General features: G+C 35.9%; 1 protein-coding gene across 2 annotated transcripts in view; it reads left to right on the top strand.

Annotated features, from left to right (window-relative positions):
- Nucleotides 1-15190, top strand: part of IL15 (interleukin 15) — a 45072-nt gene extending 29882 nt beyond the window's left edge. The window contains exon 8 of one of the 2 annotated variants that reach the window (XR_014954916.1): nucleotides 11575-15190. The gene's annotated coding sequence lies outside the window, so the exon portion shown is untranslated. Of the gene's footprint in view, nucleotides 1-11; nucleotides 346-11574 lie in introns of those variants that run through there. The other variant, XR_014954915.1, reaches the window with a different exon arrangement.
- Nucleotides 15191-19564: the final 4374 nt, after the last annotated feature.

The raw sequence follows: 19564 nt of genomic DNA, 5'->3' as shown, positions 1-19564 counted from the left end.
ATTTTCTCCAGGCACCTCCATTCCTCTATCTTCAACTGATAAATGGCTGAGTCATTCAGCTGTCCACTTACCGGGAAGGAAATTTCAATCTCATTACGGCAACAAACATACTGCCTGCTTCTCTTTCCTTGTTGGGATGCTCCCAACAGTCAGTCTTTAGCACTCTGAGGAGATGGAATCTCCAGTAAACTGCAAGAGGAAGAACATAAATATGAGCATGTGGGATGTCATCTTCCGGGGGACTTGTAGACAAACAGGTTGGTAAATCCATAAGCACGTTGATATCAGCATTAATCACTGGCAGAAATATCACAAAAAAGAAATAAATTATTTGCCAACATAAAACATCAAAACTAGAAGTGTTTATTACATAGTTTGCATGAAATAAAATGGTCCTACAGTTTAAATTTTTCCTTAATTCAGTGGTATGCACTGAGTATAATTTTTCCTTACCTGATGTCATGTGTACAGGAAAGGTAACACCAAGTTACAATTTTGGTCTTTAGTCAAATAGATAAATGGACTTTCCTTATTTCCGGCTTTGAGAGGGAGGCAGTATACTCATTATGAGAGAATAAAAGAGCTGCTTTGCTCAGAATTTTCTTTATCTTGATAATTCTGAAAATAAATTTCCTGATTTTATTTTGCTTTTCATTAATTCATTAACCAGTGGCAAGTATGTTAAATGCTGTGAATTTGTCTTTCCAAAGAATATTGCTAAGTCTGTGACCACTTGACCACTCACTCTGTTAGCCATTTTCTGTTGGACACTGGCCATACCCCTTTTATTTCATTTTATTTCCACCTGGTCCAGGTGCATATTCTGGGATGAAAATAGGCTATTTGCTAATTTGGATCTCCAGCATTTCTGTTAGGGCTTAATTTTTCCTGAGAGTTAAGCAGCCATCTGAAAGCTTTACTACATCCTGAATGGAATTGTTATAGTACATTATCAAGATTATCCAGTTTATCCAGTTTATACCAACTAGTTTATCTAGCTGGTATAAACAGATGGACTAAATGAAGGCCAGCTTGTTATTTGATTGGTTTGTTTGTGTTTTTGGTTGTGTGTGGGTATTTTGGCTTCTTTTTTTTTTTTTTTTTTTTTGGGGGGGGGGGGGGTGGGTTTAAGTTAAGAAATCAATGTGTATTCCAGAGGAAAAGTTTCAATATGACTAAAACATGGACACATCTGACCTGACTTGTTAGTCCTGCAGGCAGAACAGTAGAAAATGATTCAGAATGGCTATTTTTGAAGTAAACATCCCCAGGTTGAAGAAGGAATTTCTTCTACAAAAGACTGAGTTATTTGTGTGGCATTTACTAGGTAATATTTTCCACTGCTGTTGGCAAATATTAAGGAAATATTAATACTGTATTTTCTCCAATGAATCCTTGTCAGTTAGGGGGACTAAGGCAACTCAGCAGTGTTTCTATATACAGGGAGAACAATAACTACATTTTGACACCAGAAGAGAAGAAAAAGGCTCTTCCATCCAAGTTCTGCACTACTTACTTCTGTTTTCATGTCATTGCAATAATTTAAAATCTACTTTTCCTTTCCATTCCTAGTACTTAGTATCCACATTTCATAGTCTATATACTAACAGGATAATGCAAGTAGCAATAATACAGATAATGTCTGACATCCTTTGCCTTCTTGATGTTTTACTGGACCCTGAAGATAAATATGACTTCTTCATCCATATGATGTTGCCTTTAGTGACTCTCAAATGTTTGAGCACCTGTTGATCAGGTACTGTTCCGATGATTTCACAGATATTTTAAATTCTAAACTGCAGATACCTTTCTTGTTAGCACCTTCACAATTTTGAGGAAAATATAAAAGAGGGAATTCTTTGCCTGCAGTGAGATAGCTGGAGGATCAACAGCAATTTCAGATTATCCAACTTGTTCATATGACTATGTGAGCAAAATAATAACAAAGAAATGTACTTTAAGACACATTGCAGCTCCATGGGGCAAAAGCTCAGAAAGACAATGAATATTTGAGGGCAGGGAAAACCACCATATTTTCCTATATATATGTGTGTATATATATATATATATATATATATATATATATATATATATATATATATATATATATATATCTGTATAGAGATATCAACAGGTATTTTCCATGGATAAAGCAGAAATTTCTGTACAGCATCAAGAGACTGATCAAGATTACACTGAGACATACTGCAATGTCTAAAGGATTATATCTTCTCTAGAGGCAGAGAAGGAACAAACTTTGCTCATATAAATTCTATGGAATTTTACTCTCATGCACGTAGGGAGGAAAAGAAAGTCATAGATGAGCAACCTAAGCATTTTTTTAAACAAAAAGTTCAAATCAACACCTTGAAACTGTCTCCTTCCAATTATTTTCCCTCAAACAATGTTGGAGAATTCACATCTGCATATCAAAAGGCTTAATTAAGCCAATAAACAACTTAAATAAAGACAAAAGGAAATAAATATGTTTCATAACCTTACCCTCTTCTACGTGCTTATTGAATGTGGTATTTTCTTATATTTTTAAATGTGGTTGACAAAGTCAAGCCAACCAGGAATCAATTGGCTTTGTAAAAATGGAGGGAAAGATAAAGCAGTACAATAAACAATGAAAAGTCTGCTGAGATAGCTGACTTATCTGTGCCATGATATAAGTATTTTCTAAAAGTTAAAAAAAAATACAGGAGAAAAATGAATGAAGTTAGAACATAAAAAGAAATCAGGGGGTTTTCTGGGAATTTTCCAGAAATTGTAAATTCTGGGAATGGTTAAAATTCTGGAAATGGTAAAAAAGAACCAGTGGCTCTTTGGTAACAGTTCTTGAGAAGCCATAATTTCTATCTCAGTGCAGTGGAGCTCCTGGAAGTCCCATTACCAAAAAGAAATACCAAAGGCTAAAAAAGCTTATTTTAAATTTAACATACAAATTAGTATCTTATACTTTTCTTTTTATTATTTCTGAGTCCTTAACCATAAAAACTTTTCCCCTTTTTCCCTTTTCCTAGTGGAACTCAATACTCCTCAGTGCTTTCCACTTCACTATATACAGAACTGTTTCTAATGAGCTGTTTTTACAAGTTTTAGTAAAGGAAAACAAAGACCTGCAACTAACTTCTCCTATATAAAGATGCTTTCTTGAAATAAAATTTTAAAATACATTGACAGTGCTGCTGAAAGAACCTTCATTAGACAGTATTTTGTTGTGAGGTGAACAGAAGACATCAATTGTGGCTTTGTTTATTTAATGCCTTTCAGGATGAAGCAACTGTATTCAGCTTTTCAAGATTAAATATTGCAGGTCAGTAATCCTCACAGAATCTTAATGGCTGCTCTACCACACATGACAGACCTCAATAAACTGACAAAAGAGAATTTGAGAGAAATTTAAAATATACTTATGTCATTGGAATACAACACAAACAATGATAACATTAATTGAAACAATGTATCTGTGCCACAGATAAAACTGAAAAATCATTATTTTGAAACTTGCCTTTCCTAGCTCTTCTAAGAGTCACATACATCCTGCAGCTAACTGGAAATCTATAGTCCTGCAGTAATGCAGGGCATATTAATAATCCCAGTTTGGGGTTCGTTTGAGCCACTAGTTTCCCAATGAGTGAAAATTTTCTCCATCAAGTAAAGAAAAAAAAAATCTAATATTTCTTCTGATTGATAGAATCTACTATTTTTCAGTGGAGCACTGAGAAGCCAAACCTTTGTTTTGGTGAATCTCAAGGGAGATGAGTTTATTCAATCAACAGGATTGGAACTCCCCAATCCGAGGCGGTGATACTGAATAGCAGGTGTTAATCATAATCCATGATGACAACTGGGAATTCCTTCTCCTTATTAACCTGAATTGTGGCTGTTTTCCAAGAATCTTTTCTTTCTTTTTTTAGTTGAAGATATCAAATGAGAGATTGGTAACTAATTCAAAGAAGATTAGATCATTCTGAATAATTCCTGCAACTTTTTTCTGTAACAAGATTCCTGCTTTCATGAACCATTTGACATTTTAAAGTTTTGACTGAGCATTTCTTCCTCTTATACTTCCAACTGCAGGCCAGTGACCAGGCTTTATTTTACCCCAGACAATCTTCCTTGCAGTAGATATCAGTCATTTGGATAAGTTAACTTAACCAAAATCCCTTAGCTGTACTGCAGTTTTATCACATCACATAAATTCTTTTCTTCATCCTTCAGCATTTTATACCACTAATAAACTATGAAGATCTACTTGGGACAACTTAGACAAAATTCATTGAATTTCAGAAGTTGTTTGTACATCTTAAGTCCTCCAGCTATAACAGATAAGATGCAGATGTCAAGCATTGGTTAAAGACCTAAAGGGGGTTTTTGTCAGTTTTATGTCCCTTTTTTTCCCCATAACGACCTTCTGAAAGCACAAATAATTCTGGGTAATCTGTGACGTATTTCAGCATTGGTGAAGGAATCTCAAGCAGAAAAACTTCCAAGAAGCAGGCTTCAATTGTGTCAGAGCTGGGATATAAGCTTCCCCAGTTAGGTGCTTGTGTAGGGTCTCAGATAGCTGGTGACTGACAGCAAGCCAAGCTATGAAAATGATTCATTGTCCTCCTCAAAGCAAAGGAAAGGGCCATCACCAGCAGCCAGTGGCTCTTTGGAAACAGTTCTCGAGAAGCCATAATTTCTGTCTCTTTGCAGTCCAATTACCAGCCACATAGGGTGGTGATAGCTGTGAGACTATCATGGAACATGGTGGTTATACAGATGTTTTTTTCTAGGAAAGCTGCCTTAAAATAAAAATTTCAAAAAGTTGTTATTTTCTGGACTTTATCATAGGCCTTTATACCTATACAAATAAAAAGAAAGAGCGGGGAGGCCAACAGGCCCAGCACAGCCTATTTGGGCTTGGCCAAAAGAATTTATGAGTCTGCATTTAGACCCAGAAAGCAAGGAGTTATTTTAAGATGCATTGACATAAAGGGACAGGACAAAAATAAAAGCATTCCTGACAGGAGTCACAAGGAAAGGATGAAGGCATAGAAAGCATTCTTTTTCCCTCTGGTCCTTAAAGTTATTCTAACCACTAAATATTAAAGTTGACAATATTTGGAATTTAACACTCAGATATGTGTGACTTCTCTCACTAAGCTGTTACTTACATATTCCAAGCCTGCAAACCATGACCAACTCAAGGAGTACTGTGTGTTGAAACCATACAAAAGAGCACCCTTTTTCCCTGAGGAGCTAATAAGTTCATTTCAAGTGCAAACCATCTCAGCAATGGTAATCTCTGACACCTGAGGTACTCTAACCACAACAATCATCCAAACCCTGGGAAACTGAGGCAGAATAACACTCAGCTGTTTTCTTAGCTGCATATTGTGCCCATGAATGCTGAGACTAGCAAATCTCAAGGTTCTGAGAAGAATGGAATAAGAATTAAGTAACACATTCACTGTTTGCAATGCCAACCCATGCTGGGAATACTTTTGTTTATTAATGGCAGAAAACAAGATCTGCCTTTACCCTTCCTACTTTCTTGTTTCATGATAAAAAACATTGTATGGTAAAGCATGGTAAAAGGCTTCCTTCTGCAGCCCTCTTCTCTTTAAGGGAGCTGCACTGTGCAATAATCAGCACATGGGGACGTACACTGTAACTTCTAACTTGAACACTGCAGCTGGACAACATTTCTGCAAAGAAAAGGTGTTTATTTCAAACTATTCACTCACAGTTGCGACAACAAAAATATTTCCAGAGAGTTCAGAAATGTAATCATGCTTAAGATCGTTATTGGCTGTTTTCTGGTTTGTAAGTAGAGCTGCAAATTAATTTTTTTACTTGAAAATATTTTCTACCAGAAACTTATTGCAGTGTCAGAAACAGTGTCTGAAGCAACTTCTTAAGTTGCTACTTTATTTTTAGTCTACTGATGTTATTGTAAAAAGAGAATAAAAACTATTTGTCAAAAATCATGTAGTGAAATAATTTGCATTTTTTGCAATTCCTAGGAAAATACCTTGTGGCATACTAGCACATGTAAAGAGTATATAGATTACATTCTTAGACTTTCTCAGGACTTGAGGTAAATTTAAAGTGGTTTTCATTCTGTACTCCAAAAAGGATTACTGGAGTTTTCAACTTTCACTATTGTCAAACAAACAAAAAAAAGGGAACTTAGAATAAGTCGAGAGAAATTGGCTCAATGGTAAAAAACTTGGCTATAAAGAATTTAGAATTAAGAATTTTCCATTTCTTGTGTAAATGTAAGACTCAATCTCCTTTCAATACAAGTATTTGGGTTTTTTTTCCAAGATGACTCAAATACTATCTGATATGTACCTTCAGCAATACTTATACAATGAATTGTACTAATTCATTTTTGTTTTGCAAATATAATGAGAAAACCAATTTTGTGCTTGAAATTTCTTGTATTTTTCCTTGATGAAAGAGATGAAAGTGCTTTTTATTAAAATCACAAATTTGAGTTGTCCAAAATAATACAAGTGCTTTTAGAATCAAAGGAGATTTAACTCCTTTTTTACTCCATATAAACATACCCAAAACTTTCTCGGAATATATTCTAACAGGGGAATATTACTATAAAACATAAGTCTGAATTTTTATAATTGTAGTAATTTCAACAGTTAGAAATTCAATACATTTCTGGGAAGAGGCCCTACAATACCCTTGCTAAGGGTAGAGACTTAAATAAAGATTAACAAGAAATTTTTTTAAAACTGATAAGGAAAACAGATTATTTGAACATGAGTCAGATGATTTTAGCTTTGTATATATTACTAATTTTTTTGTCTTATTACCTTCCTCATAGTCTCCCTTCCAGCATTTCTTTGAGGTAGGCATTAGGCTTTTAAAAAACCCCTTAAAGCATCTGGTTACTCTTTTAGGGTTAGATGATGCCTCCAGGACACAGCATTTCATCTGGGTTGTGAGAATGGCAGTATCCTTAGAACAAGGAAGTTGTGGAGCAATGAGATGACAATTCCTTGGGATGAGAAGCAGAATTTAGAGAAGTCTGTGCATCACCAACCTTGCTGTGGACAGCTATCAATGCTATATTGTTTAGGTGCCTTCTTTTCAGGAATTTGAAAGAATTATATGAAAGTAAAAAGATAAGAAAATGAGAAAGATAACTGAGATGAGTCACTGGTAGCAATATTTATGCTGTAAGGGTTACATTTCAGACTGAGATATCACTTAGAGCTAAAAGAATGTTCCTGATACAGCAAAGTGGTAAACTCCATCGTGGGCACCTTTTGATCCCAGTCCCAAAAGAAGGGACAACTAATACTTTCTCTAATTAAATTAGTTCATTTTTCCTTGCTATTTAATCTCAAAGATATTTATAAGGGTCAAAATCAGTAATCTTCTTTCTATGCCTGCTGACATAAATATATAATTTCTCTACTTATCCTAGCAGCCCTTCTTTAAACATAGAATTGCTGAGGTGTAACTTATCCAATGTTAAATGGCAGAAAGCAGATAATGCACATACTACATGCTCTTGCCAGTGGTGAACTGTAATCAAACAACAAAAAAACCCTGAGCATCTCTTATCCTTTGCTACTGAAAATATCTAACTAGCTCTCCAGCCGCCCACCTGTCTTGCAGGCAAACACTTTTGGAAGTCCTCCTGCTGAGGAGAGGAGTGAGTGAAAATATGGGGATGAGTTTGGTCCAGAGGTCAGCCCACAAGTACCCATTCTGTGCACTGTAAGTACAGAGCTGTTTTCCTTTGGTGTCTGAGCTCAGAGGTCTGCAAATTGCAGAGATCCCTAATCACACTTCACTGCATAAAAATGACCTCTCAATTTATTATTCCATCCTCAACGTGTAGTACTCAGCATTTTCAGGGCACTGAGCATATTTTGGAGTTAATGTAAATTAAAGATTAACGGTGACAAACTGAACTTTTCAACCAAGTATCCAAAGGGAAAATGCAAATTAAGCAATGCAGCAGTTCCATGCAGACAAAGCACACGTTCCAGTAACAGCTTTCTAAACCACATGGCCAGGAGTAATCTGTAAGCTTTGCAATCAGGTTAACAAACTGGATGTGGGTTCTCCTGTGCTCTCATTTCTGTCTGTGCAGTTCCAGAGAGGGTCTCTTATCAAAGCTACAGTAAATGAACAAATGAGTGCAGCCCTTTCCTCTGCCGCAGCAGAAAACACAAATGAGTTTTAACTGTGAATGCCTTCTGACCATCAAAGGGAAACCTACTCTGAAAGATTATTCTGAGCTCTCAAGAGGTTTATTGGAGGCTTAAGCTGCACATTACTGCTTAGTATTTCACTAGAACAGTTAAAAAAACACCAGATGGAAAATCTTTACCTCATCCTGGTCCTTCACATGTTGGAGGATTTCCCAAATAACTTCTAAGAAATTAAAGGGGATATGTTACAGTAATAATTGCAGTAAATAGAATCTAGATAAGTCTAATTCAGTGAACTTTATAACATCTTCTTGGAAGTGTTCAAGTAACACCAGGTTTATTTAAAAAACCTTGAAACGTGCAATTGTGCAACTTTTGTGGAACAGACAGCAGATGATAAACTATAACCATTAGCCTAAATCATAACAGTATCTCTCTTTAAACCTTAGACACCCATAATACACTTATGAGAGAATCTGTATGTGGATATTCTCAGTTCAGTCAGAGGGAAAAAGAGAAAAATTTCTGCCAGGCTAAGCCTGGGAAAAAGTCTGAGAAGAATGTAAACAATTTATTATCTTGTTTTTCATTCATATTGTTTATAGATATCTTCTACCACACTGACCTAAGTCCAGTGTACCAATCAGGTGAAATGCTTTTACTTTAAGACCAATAGAATTAATGTTCATGATGTTCTCTATAAAAGAGAAAGGTGCTTTTGAATAAACATTCCTTTGCCTTCTGAAATTGTACGAGTCATTTTGCTTGTCCCTGGCTCAACAGCACCATCTGTATATAAAAAAAAAAAAAAAAAAAAAAAAAAAAAAGGAGAAAAAGTAGCACTAACAAAACCAGAAACAAAAAAGAAGGCATGACAGACTGGGCTGTTGTTATAGCAATAGGATGAAAGAATGAGTAATAAAAATCTCTCTTTCAAGAACATTTTTTTTTTAGTAAACTTGCAAAGTAGACAGCTCGTGAGTGCCTGGTTGATTTGGAGACACTTGCATTGTTGGGGGTAAATGGACAATTTCCACAAAGGGATCAAAATTATACCTGAACTGACAGCTGTAAATAAAAGACTGAAAATAACCCTTGTGTTTTCAGTGCTCATACACTTCATCCTTTCCTATGATTTCATTTTTAGCATATACCTGATGGTGGGTCATGAACACCCAAAAGTGTTTGTAATGCTGTACTTAGTAGGAGGAGTAACTTAAGAAACTCCATTACTCGACTGGATTTTTGCAGGATCAAAGTTCTTATTAAAACTCATTTAAGATAATAAAAAACTTTATACCTATATTTCTCTAGAAAATTTCAATTAAATTTAATAAAAATAGATATGAGAAGGTTTTTTTTCACTTGTAATGGGTAGATAACATAGTTGAAAGAGTTCTTTAGCAACATGCAAGTCTTATAGTTCTGCAGAGTAAGTAAGGCACAGTCCTGAAACTGTTTTTTTTTCTTTTTTTTTCTTTTTTTTTCTTTTTTTTTCTTTTTTTTTTTTTTTTGTCTATAAAGAAGCATGCAAAGATACTATCTGTCTATTAAAGTATGCAAAGGAATTGGTTAGCAGTAATGGGATTGCACAGGGAAGATTTAAACTGTCACTAAAGAATTTGGAAATGCCATGAAATATTTGTCTGTTAGTGTCCAAGCATATCAAACACTTGTCCTGGAATTCCATTTAGGTAAAGGTTTCATAAGCTTTGGTTTAGAAATCACCAGATGATTAAGATTGAAGGGTTTTCTAAAGATCATCTGGTACGACCAGCTCTGGCTAAGCAGAGTTATCTAGACAAGGCTGGCCACAACAATGTCCAGTTGGCTTTTGAATATCAGTTTTCTTTAACTGTAGAATAATTGATAATAATAATTAGAGCTGCTTATGGATGGTGTCATGGTTTTGTTCTGTGGTGATCACCAGGAAATCAATCTCCTTGTGCAGGACATATTATCTGTCCTGATTCCTACAGCATCCTGGAAATAGCATTCTTATTCATTGTGGTCTTTTAACTTAGCCCACTGAGAACACTATGCCAGTAGTACTTACGACAGTGGATAGTGGGAGTGTGTATAAATAAGATCTGGGTTCTCAGTCTTATGATTTTAAAGACAATTAGCTTTTTTTTAATATTGTATTCTATGCATTTTAACAACACTACACATCTGCTTGATGGTCAGTGAAAGCTGTAATAAAGAATTTGAGATTTTAATTATCACTCCTGGATTAATATTTTCATAAAAAAACAGTAACATTTTAAATGTAATGATAGATTAGAAGTTTTGCATTGAATTGCTTAGTGTACTCTTTCCAGATTCAGCCAAAGCTCCATGGCTCTCTTAGGTACTTAACACTATAGACAATTAAACAAAATGGAAACACACAGACAAAACAGCTCACTGTGCACTGAAACACAGCACAGAAATCAGACAGACTGACCTGTAGTTTCAATATGGTTCATTACTATAATGCAACAAACCAACAGCTGATACTTTATACCTTATAGTGGAATATTTTACCTTGGCATATGCTCCTCTAGTTAGGCACTGGAAAGAGTTTCCTCTCAGACCACATTTGACACTGCTCCCTTTTATCAAGTATTGCCCTTTGAACTAGTAATTGAAAATACTTGAGTAGTTGAAAATACTTATTATAGGATTACTTCCCAGTCATGCTCTGATAGAAATATATTTATTGTTCAGCAAAGACTTGTTGAGCAAACAAGAAAAGTTCTTGCCCTTCACTAGTATTCTATTTACCTGAACTCTGATTTAAAGAATTTTGAAGGAATGGCATCTCTGTGAAGCATTATTTTTTCAAGATGCCTATTTAGAACTTGTTCATTATTAAAGGTATGTCAATTAGTTACTTTCAATAAGATCTTAATAATTTCTATCAATCACACAAACAACAAGATGATTCCACACTATTGGATTACCTTATTGAACAGAAGACTAGAAGCTATATAACTATGAAAATAAAATTGAATGTTGCTGTCTTGAAGCAGAAAAAGGTTCATATATTTCAGGGTTGGAAGACATGGCATGGGGAGCTGGGGGAGGGCAAAGCTGGTAGAAGTTGAAAGAGTATCGCAGCAGATTTAAGTGAGAAGGCCTGGGAGCAAGCTGTCCATGAAAAAAATGGAAGCTTTAGTTTTGTTTCTGAAAGACACTTTGAAAGGTAGAGTGAGGAACAGGGATTTTGAATTTTCCCCTCCTCCATCCTGTCCCTCTTCTAACATGGTTTCTCTCCACCTCATCCCATACCTCACAACTCATCCTAAACAGTGTACTCCTCCTTCCTCCCTCCTCCCCACTGCCAATGGCATCTTAACATCCATCTCCTATTCCTTGCCTCTGATTAACCTGCTTTTCTTCCCAGCAGCTTCCCTAATAAAGGAGGGGCAAAGAGAAACTCCTGAAAATGTGGGTTGAAGACAAGCACCAGAAGCAGAACCCAAAGATCTGTGGATGGGACAATATCTGCTTTGGATTTGGGCTATTTGTATGGGCTGCCATTCCCTTCCTCATCCTCACATAAGCAGCTGCAGATGGGGTAAGGATGAATTGTTCAGTCCATGGCAGTCAATCTCTGTCACCTCAGGCACAAGAAAAACATGCAGCTTGCAGCATCTACAGACTCACACTCATACAGAAAAGTATGACATACCCTGACTTGGGAAAGCTGTGTGTATATACAAGATGCTGTTTGCATCCTGAATCCTGTTAACTGTCCTCAATTTAACTTGGAAGAGTCTGACTACTGAAGCAGTAGAGCATGGAAATTTGGGAACAGCTGTATCACATTTCAGGCCTTGAAGGCAAGCGTGCATACAGGTGCTGTTATTTTTAGAACATTATATCTTAGAGAGTTCACCTAGGACACACAGGGACAGTTGTCATACTCACCAGGGCTGCAGAGAGCTCCAGGTGAATCCAGCCTGTCCCTCAGTTTCTGCCCTGTCAGTCTTCAGCTGATTCACCCCAAACACAGGAGGATGTGTAGGTAAAACATGTTGGCTCCTAATTCTCCCAGACCTTGTTTCCCACCTGTTCATATCTTGAGTCTTGCCCTCCTGTCTCTGGCACTTAAAGCTCTGCTTCATAATCTGCCATTCCACAGTCTGTCCAAGCACAGTTTCAGGACATGCAGAAAAATCTCATCAAATCTAAAGCAGGAGTTAATCAGGCATTAGTTTGAGAGGCCTGGAAATTCTCAATATTCATCACTGAACATAACACTTCTGTGAAGGGGAAAAAAGATAGTGAGAAATAAGAAACTATTCTTTTTGTCAGGGGGTAAAAGGGACAAAACTAGCAGTAATGACTCTACAGTACTTTGGATATCTAAAATGCTATATACTTCATGCATTTATGAGGTTAATTACAAAAATCACAAGAACAAGTAATGAGAATGTGGTGGGAAGACTAATCTTGAAACTTGAGAGTCAAATTCCAAATGTCTACAAATGTCTGAGCCTTGATTTCCTCTCAGACTACTATGACTTGACTCAGCCCAGTACCAACAGGAATACTTGAACGAAGAAATAATCTCCTATTTAATAGGCATTACATATTATGTGCTGTAGTCACGATTTTTGGTGATGATCTATTTTGAGCTAATAGGCTAAATTCAAACATAGCTGTGTCCAGGTTTCCACAATAACCTTCTAATCTTCAGTATTAGAACTTACTGTTCATTACCTACAAATGCCCACAACTCATTTAACTCACCTTAAGTGATACAGATGTTAGACATTACTCTCCTCTATTTGAAGACTGCATTACCTGCCATAGAGCCACACAAATTATAAATCATAGTTGATCTCTCAAAGGTCTTAAATTCTACTTGTATCAGGAGACTCGCTTTAAGAATGAATAGTGCTTCTTGCTGCTGTCAGTTTGGATATTATAGCTAAGAGTCTTGGCAGTGTTATTTTTTGAATTGTGATAGGCCTGATTACAAGAAGGAAATACAATGGAATCATAATGATGTTCCTTATTTTGTGTTGAGACAGCACTCAGAAGGCAAGAAAAAGTAGAGGCATGTTCTGCTGGGCATTGCACAAACACAAAATAGGCAGACAGTGACTGTCCTGAGGAGATTGCAGTCTCAGTAAGAATGACAAAGAGAATGGAGTAAATTACATCCACAACTGTGATTCTCTTTCTGGGTTTACAGATAAATGACTGCATATCTGACCTAAATTATTTTATTTGATGAAGAGATATTTAAAATCACTAACACAAAGGAATGCATTTTGATCATCAAACAAACTCTAAACTTCAAGCCTCAGACAAACATCTACTAGTAAAAATGCTATTTCCCCATACAGAACAATTACTGTATCTTCTGGCTTACATTCAGTGATGAATACATGGGAGCTGTGGTTAAAACAACTTGTTTAACATTATCATCTGCCTTGCATGCCTTCCATGTTTAGCAGACTAGAAGGGACCCAACATGAAAAGGTTAATAGTGCTTTCCAGGCATCCCTGTCCTAAAGAGATAAAATCAGGCCAAAAGGAACACTGCTAGTCTTAGTAATGCACATATATCTGTAAAAAGAAATTTTCTATCCCTTTTCTGTTACCTCTAGTAATAAAAACAGCACTGCGAGTCCAATAAAGGCCTTTTTTTTGAAATGCAAATAGAGAAAGGTCAGATATTTTTTGTACACAGAATTTCTTCAATCTCCAGTGTAAAGGAAAATGGCTAATACTGCAGCTGCAGCCAGATTCCCATCCTGTTAAACTTCTTGAAGCTCACAATCACCCCAAGGAAATTTTTGTTTTTCCAGTTTCATAAATCTCTGTTTTCATTGTGAACAAAAACCAAACAACAATGTGAGCAGTTGGGCCTGAGTATGTGACTTTGTGGTCAGCAGGAACTTCGCCAATGACCTTCGTGATCCCAAGAGGAATAAAACCAATGTATACATGAATTCCCATGCTTTTCACTCTTCATCTCTTGTTCTGCTTGTATCTCCTTAAATTCTGTACAAATCAGAAACATTTATTTCTCTCAATGCCTAGGTCAGCATCTGTTATGATTTAATTAAAAACTTGCTCCTCTTCTCAGTTCTTAAACTGAATGAAGTGGTAAGCTTTAGACTTTTAAAAGTAAAATTTTCTATTAATTTCATCATTATTAAATCAGATTTGTTTTTCTACATATGTTGATTTATCTCAGATGATCCAAATCATTACTGAGGCATGAATTTTCTTCCTTTGACTTACTGCTCCTGATACCTACACACAGCTTAGTCACATTAAAGGGTAATTAAAATATTCCAGTCTCACTCTGTGGCACTGAGTAGTTTGTAAAACACAAAAACTTTCCAATTTGCACTATTTTATCTTTCAACTCAATTGCTCTCTTTATTTTAAAATATGTTTGACCATTTTACTGATATCAAATCATCATATCAAAGGATCAAATTCAAAAGAGCAATGAGGCTGTGAACAGGCTGCACTGCTTTGCTTTTCATGTGCCCAGAGCTGAATTCTTCAGAAGGTCCCACTTTCAAAGTCAGGTTTAGCCTCTGACCTCATTTGTGTCATCAAACACAGCTGAGTCAAATTCAACATAAAATCTGTATTTTATCCCTTTTGAAAAAGCAATGTGAGAAAAATAGAGGACTATTTAAGTTATAACCTAAGATTTCTCATCAAGACAAGCTGCACCAGAAAGTCTTAGAGTCAAAGCAAAAATCAAACTACCAAAATATATCATACTCCCTTTTTATGAAATGTTGTCACCTGAAGCATACAGCTACCATGATTTTCAACAGAGTCACTTTCTTTCATTTTAAAAGAAAATAAAACAAAAAAAGTTTGTAGAACAAATTCTAAAAGGGCAGTTTTGTAAAAAAAAAGAATTGTTTTCTCTGGAAGTCCTATGAAATTGTGTTGAACCAGATAGCAATTTATGGGTTTGTTGGTTCTTTTACTACAAGTGTTGCTTTTTCTCTGTCACTAAATAAAATCAATTGATGAAAGTGTATGTTTGAAAGACTGTGCTTTCTTAATAAATACTTTCCTGCAATCCAGAAGAAAAACAAAAGGGTTCTAAAAGAAATTAATTCTTTTGTCATGCCATGGTCTGGAGTTTTTGTAAGTAGTTTGTAAAGAATATAGTTTGAGTATTGTATAAAGCATATTAATTGTGTTTGTCTGTGTGTAACTACATACATGTTATAATGCACATAAACCCACCCACATTATAATATACAGTAGTGTGTCTGTATATGTAATTCACATTAATTAAGCCTGTTCCTTACAGAAATAAAGGTCACAGATATAATTCTATAATATGCCAAGACACGCATAGCTACATAAAAACTAAAATACTTATTGCATTATGACTCCTCTTTTTCTTCAAATGTTCCCAAATGTGAAGTCCTCGGGACACAGAAAGCCTTCAGGACACACCTAAAATATGTCAAAAAGGGGCTTATAAAAACTAAATATCTGCTCAAAGTATAGCGAGCAGTCCACTACTATTTTGAGCATGCTAAAGTGTGAAAGACAGTGTGAAAGAGCTGTTCTTATTAACCTTAACCCACTTAATCTAACAAAAAAGATTACCACAAACGTAGCTCTCTGACTCTTGCGGAACCTAAGTTTAACCATAGCCCTATCCACCCAGACTTGGAAAATTGTATCATTAACACCACCAGGTTTAGGCAGAGCATCTTGATCACTCCAGTCTCTCCTGTCTCCAGCCAGTGTTTACCAGTAGTTACTGGTGTCAATACTAACCCAATACTGACAACATCCTTAACCATATGAAAACCCCATCAGGAACCATATCCATGCCTAGCCAGAAAGCCTACGCCAAGTCAGCTCAGCATTCAGCCCAGAAGTTACTTGTGGATATAAATTTACCTTTTGTTTTCTTGGGGTTGTACTCCTAGAAGGGTGGTGCAAAACAGGCAAAAAAAATTTCATGTGAGATGTTCCTAATTATGAAAGTAAGATAGCTCATATTGGAGGTAAATGGATATATTTTGCTCAGTTCTACATGTCAAAACCCTTTTATCCCTTGCCCTTTCTGCTTTGGAAAGAAGTGAAGTATTTTACAAAGAAAAGTGGTGCTTTGAATAAAGTTGAAGGACTGCTAAAGTACATTTTTGGGAATTTTGCAATTAAAGTTTATCAAAGCAAAAAGAGATTATGATAAAAAATTAGGTCATTGGTCAATCAAGTGAAGAGGAAATACTGTAAATCAACTTAAATTTCTCTAAGGAGAGAAGCTAAAGAACCCAGCTACAGCAGGAGACATATGTTCAAAAGTTAGTTTGGCCTGTCCTCGGAGCACTTGGGATCTCAAGCAGATGGGACAACACAGACAAAGTGTCTATTTCCAGCACAGCTCTAGCTTCCTTTTTTTCTTTTCCACTGCCTGGAATATGATTCTGAGCAGAAGCTACTGCCATTCTTTGTAACAAAAAGAGCAGATAGATCATGGACATCATTCATCCTTTATCACATTTAAAATATGACTGCAGACAAAGAAGAGCAGGTGAATGAATGCATGTTGATATCACTTAATTTCTTCCAGTATTTTTTTCCAATAAACTGAACAAGAACAAACTGAAGCTTCACAGACTAATAGTCTCAGAGAATTTTTCAAGCTGACATTTGAAACTTTAAATCTAGTCCAAATTTCCAAACAAAATTTATTTTGTCAAAAATACATTTAATGCTGCTATTCTTTTGCCAAAAATATTTTTGGGAAAAAAATGGTCTTCTGGGTTGATTTTTAAAACTTGTTTACAATATTGTCATTTTATTTAATTCAAAGCATGTTTTGGTTGCTCAAATCATGAATGGGATGTAGTGGATCTGGTCTGATCTATTTCAATGAGCCTTCCACTGGATCTCATATACTGTGGAATTATGATATGTTTTAATTGCTCAAACATAAAAAACCCTGAAAGGGTTTCGTTTTCTTCATTTGAATGTTTCATTTTCTGCCATAGACAACTCAAAGTATAGCCTAATTTTAGTTATTCTGTGATTGAATCAAAATTGCCATTTTGTACTTCATATACTCTACAGTTTATAAGTACAATCCTTGGCACAATTACACATTAATGGACTCATTCTCATTAGTATTTATAAGATAAGAACAGAACTTTTTTGCACTGCATTTATATTCTATGGAGACTGCTTACAAGTTTTTAAATAACAAAAATAAGAACATTTATTTTCGTAGTATCCTTCAAATTCCTCCGTGTCTCTAACAGATTATTTTCACTGATGATGTTTTAAAAAAACCCTCCCAACACAAAATTCCCCACATCAACATGTGATCAGGAGGGCCCTGAATTAGCTTCCATTCTCCCAAAACCAGTAGTCTCTCTGGTGAGAATGGTATCTACCTGCTTGCAGCTGCATATCAGTAGTCCAAAAAAGTGAGTTGTAAACTACATTAATTGTGCATTTCCTCTTTTTATTTTTTTTTTTTTTAATTGAAACACATAGTGAGACACAGCCTTCCACCCCTAAGAAAATGGCAAGGAACATACACACATTAGTAGAAAAGGATATTCATCTTGCGTTCTTTTATGAGACAGTAATTGCTCCTCTGAGGTATTGCCAAATGCTGCTGTAAACACTGTCTATGTGATCTCTGAAGTGTTCACAGACTTGCATCCACAGGCAGCTTTGACTGAGCTCCTGATCAAATTCTTTCACTGGATCCCTGCTAAAATACAAGATTTGCCCCTGTGTCAGAGAGGAGTAAATGGCAAGCCCAGCTTTTTTTAGTCAGGTGTCAGATCAGAGGAGAAGCAGAAACTCCCACCTGAGGGGCAGGTGAACTATATTCAGAGGAAGAAGTTTTCATGGATTACATGAGATCACTAAAAGGAAAGGCAATTCTTTGCAGCCTGATGCCAGCTTTACAAACCCTGTACCAGAGAGGATCAAGAATGTGTCCAGTAGAGTAGTCTTTCACTTTCTTACCACCAGAGTAGGAAATCTGTTTTCAGATGGCTAATATCAACCAAATCTCTTTCTCCTCCAATACTCACTGAAGTGTCTGTGCTCCCTGGGTATCGAGAAAGCAGAGCACAGGGTCCAGAGGACTCTCCATTTGTCTCCCAGGAACTGCAGTTCTTTATGCACTGTCTTTAGGATCACAAGGTGTGCTGGGTGAAAGTTCTCAAGCTCCCAGAGTCCTTTGACTCCTCCTTGCCTAGATGTTGGGAGGAATATCACATTACAGAGGAATCTGATGTTGAAGAGCAAACTGTTGTAGATCATACATTGACCGTGCACATCCCACTTCTAACAAAGGCTGTGCTGATTCTGTACTGGCTTTCAAGTAGAAGAGTGACAGCATTCCAGAAATAATGGAATTTCACTGTTCTGAATGAATGACAAAAACCCTCATGGAAACCAGATGCCTTAGATCAAGATCATCTGAATTATTTGTAGGCCATTTTTATCCTTTGCAACTTCCCAAGATAAAGAAAGTAGGATTGAGACCTACACAGCCTCAGACATTCTATCCTGCTTACACTGATCTTTTGTGTCTCTGAGAATCTGGAACCCCATCTTTTTCGACTGCCTTTAAAAATAAAATATTGATTTTATCTCATGAGGAAGATAATGGATATGATTAGTTATGTCCTCTAGGGATCTAGCACAACATTTTTGCCTAAAAAATTCACTCAGTTCTGACATGTTTGAAAACACTGTCAATCTAAATTAGCTCTAATTTTCCTGGTTCTTTCACTGTTTAATATATTTTCCCATGAAGCTATTGTCTTGGGGCATGGATCTTTTTTCCTTCTTTTTTCAACTGAGTTCCTGCCAATAGAAAAATATCTCTTCCATTTGGTGAGAACCTCAGGAGACTATAGGCAGTCATAAAGACAAGGGTCACAAGCTTATGCAAAAATTTTAAGAAAATATGTTTCCTGGAGTTATCTTCTACAATTAATACATACCAAATATGATTGCTGAGGGAAATAGAGAACATTTCTTGAATAATACCAGTTTCTTCTCATTTCTGTTTAACCATTAAATGTAATACCTTCTCACACTAGTGGCTTTGAACTGTATGTCTGTAGTATATGGTAGAAAAGTAATTTTATAATGAAAGTTTAAGCTGCTTTATGAAAAAAAAAAAAAAAAACCCAAACTATTTTCATGAAATTTAAGGAGGTTCTTTAAAAAGGAAAGTTAAAAGGATATTGTGTTATGCCCCAGAATAATCTTAATAATCTTAATTCTTACCATTTTAGTGCAGATCTTGAGAATCTTACACTTTCCTCCCCATTCCCTCTTCTCAAAATTACTCCTTCCTGTGAGCTTCAGAGCCCTGCTGTGCTTTATCTTCTATGCTATGAATTTTCCCC

This window comes from Lonchura striata, chromosome 4 (assembly GCF_050655825.1).
Source record: "Lonchura striata isolate lonStrDom1 chromosome 4, ASM5065582v1, whole genome shotgun sequence".
Taxonomy (NCBI): Eukaryota; Metazoa; Chordata; class Aves; order Passeriformes; family Estrildidae; genus Lonchura; species Lonchura striata.
The sequence above is the reverse complement of the archived record's forward strand: the minus strand, read 5'-3'. Positions and strand labels throughout refer to the sequence as shown.